The 7,483-nt window shown below is 47.3% G+C and overlaps 1 long non-coding RNA gene and 1 pseudogene across 1 annotated transcript; both read left to right on the top strand.

Annotated features, from left to right (window-relative positions):
* The first annotated feature begins 104 nt into the window (after positions 1–104).
* Positions 105–7,093, top strand: LOC141577416 (uncharacterized). Its single transcript, XR_012506276.1, has 3 exons — positions 105–436; positions 6,535–6,678; positions 6,783–7,093. It is a non-coding gene; the product is annotated as an uncharacterized LOC141577416 (long non-coding RNA).
* On the top strand, positions 4,549–5,273 carry LOC141577414 (trafficking protein particle complex subunit 9 pseudogene; annotated as a pseudogene).
* Positions 7,094–7,483: the final 390 nt, after the last annotated feature.

Here is a 7,483-nt window from a genome sequence, read left to right as displayed (position 1 = left end):
GTGTGCACCTGCCGCCTCTCGCCCCAGCCGGGCTCCCCTGTGTCCGTGGCTGGCGTCCCTTTCCCTTCTCCCACCCGCGAGTCCTCTCCTCCCGGGCTGCCTCTCCTCGGCCGCCGGCCCGTCCCCGCCCCTGGGCGGGCTGCGTCCCGGGCGGGCGGGGTCTGCGGACCCGGACGGGGGCGGGCGGCTGGGGCTGGGGCTGGCCTCCGAGCGGGGCTACAGCCCGCGTACCCACCCCCGCTTTCCCTGCCCCGCGACCCCGGGGCTGCCCTCCTCTCCCTTTCCCGCCCCCTGGGGACCAGCTCAGTGGCGTCTGCGCTGCTCCCCCGGCTGAGTGCCTCCGGCTGTAAACCCCAGCTTCTCCTGGTGGAGTCGGGAAAATGGAGCGTCAGTGCTGAGCGAGCTTCCGTCTCCTCCCTCAGTGTTTCTGCCCCAGGTAAGTACCTTGAACCCTTTCACGTGTTATGATGGCGGTGCTTGATGATGTCACTGTTTTTATAGTGAGAGGGATTACAGTGTTGAAAGCAAGGCTTGGTTCAGTTAAAAATCAGCTGAAGGCATGAGGCTGTGACATCCTCCATCCTTCCCTCTCCCAGGGTGAAACGTGTGACCGTCGATGTTAAAAAAATAGTTACAGTCCCTAACTAGCCCAATCCAGCTAGGGTGTGTTAACAGGAACAGCACCACCAGAGGCTTTGTAGACTCAGGGACATTGCAGTCCAAAAGAGCTCCTGGCAAAATTTGGTTTGTTTTGGTTTTTTTGTTCTTCTTAAATTGTGGGGCAGACTAGTTGTATAGAGGGAAAAATAATTGTCAAGAAATATTTTTTCATTTAACATCTTTATTGTGATATTGTTCACACACCATGAAGTCCACCCACATAAATGCTACAATTCAGCAGCTTTAGCATATTCACAGTGGTGCAACCATTAATATTCCAGAACGTTTTCATCACTTCAGAAAGACCAGTGGAAATGAATGACCTATCCACCCCTTCCCAGTGCTGGTTCTAAAGAAGTTTCTTGGCTGTTCCTGACCATAAATTATCTTGTTACCCATAAAAAATCTGGTAGGAAATCTAAACAGAATTGTATTGAATCTGTCTATCAAAGCAAGAAGAATTAATGTCTTTATGGCATAAATTTCTTCTAGCCATGAATATATCTCGGACCCTATATTTTCATATTTCCAGAGCCTGGCCCATGGGAAGTCCTCATTAATTGTTGGGTTTGTGAATGATGAGATACATCGTTAGTTGCAACTGAAGCCTTTCACAGAAGAGAAAATAAACTCACTGAAGCCAAGTGACTCTCTGATGGTCAGAAATAGTGACAGCCAGTGCTGGAGTGATCCAGTGGACTTGGTGTTTGTAACCAGAATTCTCCAGCACCTACAGCTAAGGGGATCAGAGTATTCTTTTATTTTTTCTAAATGGCATTGCTTTTATTTTTACTTATTTTTTAAAATTATTTTTTATTGAAGTGTAGTCAATTTAGAATGTCAGTTTCAGATGTACAGCAGAGATTCAGTTATAAACATATGCATATGTATCTACATATGTTTTAGATTGTTTTTAGTACAACTCATTACAAGAAATTGAATATAGTTCCCTGTGCTATATAGTAGGTCCTTGTCATTTATTTTATATTTATTAATGTGTATCTGTTAACCCCCCTTTTCCTGCCTGCTAACCACAGTTTGCTTTCTATGTCCATGAGTTTATTTCTAGCAGCATCGATTTTCCTAGTAATATATGCTGGTAGGCTGCTTTCAGTTTCAGTAATTCCAACTTATCTGTGGGCATTTTCCTTCTGGTGCGCCTGTTTGTGTTTTGCACACGTGATATAAGAGTTGTGTATTTGGGAGAACTCCAGGCCTCGTGTAGTGCCTGGTACAGAGCACCCACTGAGCTGATGCTTGAACTGGGAAAAAAAACATAGTAAATGTTGGAATTTCCACTATGGTTGAGACTTCCAGGTTTCTATAACCGGTTTAGCCCACCTTAATATTGGCTGCACCCATACTGTGTAATTTGGTGGAACTTCATGGTATGGTGGTGTAGAGACGGGGCCTTGTATGCTTCTTCTCTTTCCGTTTTCTAAGACTCATTCTCCTGGGCCTTCCAGATCCTCCCCCAGCAGAGCACAAGGCTGGCTTGGTGCTGCGCTGAGGCAATATTTGTTAATAAGGCCCTTTCCTCATCTCTTCTGAGCCTCCGTTTCCTTCTCTGCACAATGAAGACTTAGACTAGAAAAGTGCTTTTCAGTTTCTTTTAAGCCATGTTTCCTTTGAGAAACAGAAAATACAAATCTCTCCTCCCATTCAACATATACATTTTGACACATCCTCCAAGGAGTGACATAGCTCTTTGTGGAAAATTGAAGTGATTGTGATTCCAGGTGGCACAGAAAACACTCTTCAGACATTTACTGCACGGAGAGGGCAGGAAAGGGGCAGTATATCCCACTTTCTAGTGTGAGCACTGGAACAGGGGCTTGGGCTTATATACAGTGTCCGACGTGGCCTCTCTCTAATCTTTTTTTTTTTTTTTTGCCTCTCTCTAATCTTGCACAATGTGATAAACTTCTCTCCCTCAGTTTCTTAATGCGTCAAGTTGGGGTGATAACAATTTAACTCTTTTGTGAAACATTATACACATAAGATATTTGTTTCTCGGTAGAAACAAAACCTGCGGGAGAATCAGGGATTTTTTTAAAAAAAATAAAATCTTGTCCACAGCTCTCTGTCTGTGTCTATTTTGAAGTTCCTTGAGGGTGAGGGTTGGGTCTAAAGTCCATCGTGGGACAGGTGGCCCATGGGTCTGTGTGCCGCAGATGGCCCCCTCCTCCCCAGGCCTCTTCCTCTCAGTCCAGGATGAGGTTCCCTAGTAGATTTACACAGAGATCTTGTGGAAATGGCTTTTCATTTTATTGTTTCATGAAGAAGGGCTGCCATCATGATCTCTGTGGTCAGGTTTTGGTGACCTGAAGCCTATGCAATTACGTTTTTCTATTTAATAAAAAGAAAAATTTACAAGTACAAAATTAGGCCTACGGTGGTGGCAGGGGCTCTTGAAAGTGGGGACCATTAGCTTTGTTAGCTTCAGGTGCAGGGGCCTCTGGCCATGAGGACACATCATCGTGCTCTGAAGTTGGAGGGACCAGTGGGCTCAGTGGGAATGTTTACTGAGTGTATCTCATGGGCTGGGCATTGACCGATTGGTACTGTGTATTCCTTATTTGAGACAATGAGCTCATTTAACCTCAATAGCCTCTTTAATAAATTAGACATTTTAATTTTGAGATATAATGTAGATTCCCATGTAGTTGTAAGAGATAATATGGAGAGGGCCTACGGACTTTTTGCCCAAATTTCTTTAAAGGTTCCATCTTGCAAAGTTGGTATACAATTCAGTAATGACTCACTAACCCTTTGAGGTTTGTGTTATTGCCCTCATTTCTATTCATGATTAAACTGGGGTTTAGAGGAGCACACAGGCCTGCCCAGGTCACCCATGGTTAGTGTAGAGTATGGTGAAACTTGGGCTTGGGATTTCCTGGCAGTATCATCATGATTCTCTGTGGCAGGGAGCAGCATTCACATTGCTTGATTATTCATTCATTCAACAAGCATTTATTGAGTAAACCCTGTGGGTCAGATGCTATCATAGATTTATCTGATTCTTCAGCAGTATGGAGAATCCGGTAATGTTTCCTTCTTTTTTTTAATCTGAGAAAATTAGCTCTGAGAGGTTATAAACCCCCCAAAGGAAATATAGCTCATAAATGAGGGATAGTAAATTTGTACAGTTCCTTCTTCTTATGCAGGTGGGACCCTAGGCATTTTACATTTGTAAACTTCCATAATCCAGATATATTCTTGTAAGGCAAGGATTTTTTTTTAATTGAAGTATACTCATGTTTACAATGTTGTGTCAATTGCAAGGTGTTTTTTTTTTCTTGAATTTGGAATTCAAAAAATATTTTTTGAGGGGGGTAAATAGGTTTATTTATTTGTTTCATTTTTTTTAAAATGAGGTACTGAGGATTCAACCCAGGACCTCATACATGCTAAGCATGTGCTCTACCACTGAACTGAACCCTCCTCCCCAAAGCAAGTTTTCTTATCAAGTATTCTGCAGCTTAGGAGTTCAAATAAATTGGAGTTGAAATCCAGGTCTTTTGATCCTACTGTGTTTCTTTGCATTATATCCTGCTGAGGGGTGTGGAAGCAGTTCCTTTATTCATTCCTTTATTCAGCAGTTTTGAGCACTGACTTTGCATCAGGGCCTGGCTAGGTGCTTGGAAACAGAAAACAAGAAATGACCCTTTCTGCAGAGGTCGGAAGCCTAGACCAAAAGCTGCGTAATGTGATCCGACCTGCGGTAGCCATGTGCAGATGCTGAGGACAAACTGTACCCCCGGCTTTGTTTGGGCTCCCCCTGCCTTCTGACTGGTACACACCAGGTCACCGCAACCCAGTGAGGCCCGCAGCCTGCAGCACAGTATGTACCTCGGTCTCCTCTTCCCTCTCGTCAGGGCCTGCAACATGAACATCCCTGACTACGTGCAGTGTGCTTAGGACCACCAGACTCTCCCCGTGGTGGTCCAACCCGTGGGGATCATCTCAGAGGAGAATTTCTTTTGCATCTATAAGCGAATCTCCTTGGTGAGGCAGATCATCCCTTGCGGCTCGCAGTGGGCACTCTGTATCCACTACAGTCACCACTATGCGCCCGAGAATGGGTGGAGAGACTTCGAGACCCACCGCAAGGTAGTGGGCCTTGTCACCATTACCGACTGCCTCTTGGCCAAGACCTTCGAGAAGCTCCACGTGCAGAGGAGCTGTATGGCACCACGCTCTATGACTCTCGGCTCTTTGTCTTTGTGCTGCATGGGGAGGTTGCCGAGCAGCCGCGCACCAACGTGGCCTTCAATTTACGAGGACTGCAGGGTGGTGGAGAAGAGGATCGAGGACTTCACTGAGTCTCACTTCATCATGCTCAAGTCCAAGTGGCTGGACTGTGCATCCGACAAGACTGGGGACAAGATCCTCCTGCTCTACATCCTGTTTGAGAAGGAGGACTTTGTGGGATTGGACACAGAGAGCAGGAAAGTCTACCTGGATGCACGGACACCCTGGCTGTGTGAAGGGTTGCTTCCCTACATCCAGAAAGGGATCAGCAAGGAGGAGGGCTGTCTTGTAGCCAAGGCGTGAAGGAGGTGAAACCCGCCGGTTTTCAGACGTTTAAAAGTGAATCCGCCTTTGTTTCAGAGAGATACTTTTAGGGTTATTATGGACACTTACTCCCGCTTTTCAGCCAATTCCCCTGGTGTGACCCCTGGAGTTGCTCTCCAATAGAGTAGCCAAAGCCACTGATGCTAGGAGAGCTGGGGAGGAGGCTGCTCTGAGCTGAGATGTGCTCTAGGTCAAATGCACATCAGACGCTGAGACTTGTCTAGTAAAAAGAATGTAAACTATCTTGTTTCTTTCTTTATTGATTACATGTCAAAATGATAGTATTTTACATACTGTACAATAAGTAAGATATGTTCTTAAAATCAGTTTCTAGGGTTTTTTTTGGGGGGGTGACATTTTTAAATGTGGCAACTGGGAAACTTTCTTTACATGGCTGTCATTTCATTCCTGTTGGACAGCATGTCCTGGGACAGTCTCATCCCTTTGCTTATAGATGTCATGCTGAATCCTGAGACGCAGAATGAGGTGCTGGTTGAGCTGGGGGTGGAGCCAGTGCCTCCTGCCTCCCAGGTCCAGCACCTGCACGGCTCAGGAGCTCTCTCCCTGCCTGACAACCACCATGCCAATTTAGGACAACAGAAACACTGCCAGGGGCTTCCAAAATTTGCTCCTTACGCAGGGAAAGGCGTGTCACGGAGCATGGGGCACAGCAGGGAAAGATTCGTCCTCACTTTGTCCCTGTGATTAGGTCAACGGACCCACTTTGCCTTGGAAGTGCAGACGAGCTCTTCTGGGCTGCCTACCCCCCCACATTCTGCTCTGTTTCCCTGTGTATCTATCGAGATGTCCCTCAGGAAGAAGAAGGTGAGATGCCTTTGCCGAGAGGTGGTCCCCCTTTGCTGGGGAGAGTGTGGGAATCTGTGCCACCCCGACCTACGGCCTCGGGCCTTGAGTATTGAGAGGGCTCATGGCGGTCCCACAGGTGACGGTCGGAGGGCCTGGCACGAGCTGCCGGGCCTGATGTGGAGGAGGGTTTCTGCGATTCTCTGTGAGTCTAAAATCAGATTCTACTTTCTGGTTGTTGGTAAGTTGGAGGAGAAGATGCCAGAGAATTGATAAAAAGATAGTCCAGACCAGTCCTCTGAGTGACAGGCACAGGGGACACGAGTCCCACCTGCTTGTGGTGCCTGGCGGGCTCTGGATGAATTTTCACTTCCTCCCCGGACATACATCTATATCTTAAGGAAGGGGCGAGGCTTGTCGTCTCCATGACCTGTACTTGTCCTCACAGGGCCCCGTGATCTACACGGCTTTCTCCCCTTCTGCTTCTTGTAGATGAGCTGGCAGATGTAGTGGCCTGGGCAAAGCTGAGGACACAGATGCCAGCACCGTGCCACTCCCAGGCTGGCTCCATTCCCGTCACCTGTCACCTCCTGCTGAGTCCCCAGGCGTCAGTCAATGTCGGTACATCGGTGCAACGTAAGTAGGGACCAATATCTCCCCCTGGACATAATGGTGGGTGAGCAGTGGAAGCCTGGAGCCCTGCCCCAGCCCCCTGACCAGTGCCTCCTCTTTTGTCACAGGAGGCACTGGTGACATGTTTGCTCAGCAACTGCTTGGCTCTGAGTCTGCAGACCCACCAGAGAATACCAGCTTGTTTTTGCCTTTTGAAGTCTGTCCTTGGGATTTGGCGGAGTAGCTGGATGTGTGCTTAGCCCATAGTGGTTGACACTGTCACCATTGTTTACCCAGAACCTCGTGTACCAGGCATGGCTCCCGGCATCAAAATACAGCAGCGCATTAAACCTCCCTCCTGGTGGGTCTGTCTGTTTTGGTACCGTAAGGGCTCAGCCAGCCTCTGAACGTCAGTGAGATAACGCGGCCAGTGAGCTCGGGTCAAGTAAGTTCTCCTCCAGTCACTTTTACTCCATTGTTTCTTTTACTATTACACAGTCATTAATTTTTTAAACTATGCTTTGGTGCAGGAACAGAGCCTAATTCTCTCCTGTTACTCTTGGTGGGAGTGAGTAAAATTGTCCAGCTTGAAATGCGACCACATTTTGTAGCTCAAAAGCTGTTTACACGCATCTAGGTGAAGTTTAGGTTTGGGGCGCTGACCTCGTTGGGGTCCCCCGGCAGCGCCGCTCGCCTCAGGCCCCTGCCTTCCCTGGAACAATAGGTGAGGGTGGGTCTCACCGTCCCCACGTCCCTGTCCTCACCAAACTCACCTAAATTCTTGTAATTGCTCTCAGTTATTTTTGTTCTCATGTGTTTCTAATTTTCG

This window comes from Camelus bactrianus, chromosome 4 (assembly GCF_048773025.1).
Source record: "Camelus bactrianus isolate YW-2024 breed Bactrian camel chromosome 4, ASM4877302v1, whole genome shotgun sequence".
NCBI lineage: Eukaryota > Metazoa > Chordata > Mammalia > Artiodactyla > Camelidae > Camelus > Camelus bactrianus.
This window is presented reverse-complemented; position numbering and strand designations above follow the sequence as displayed.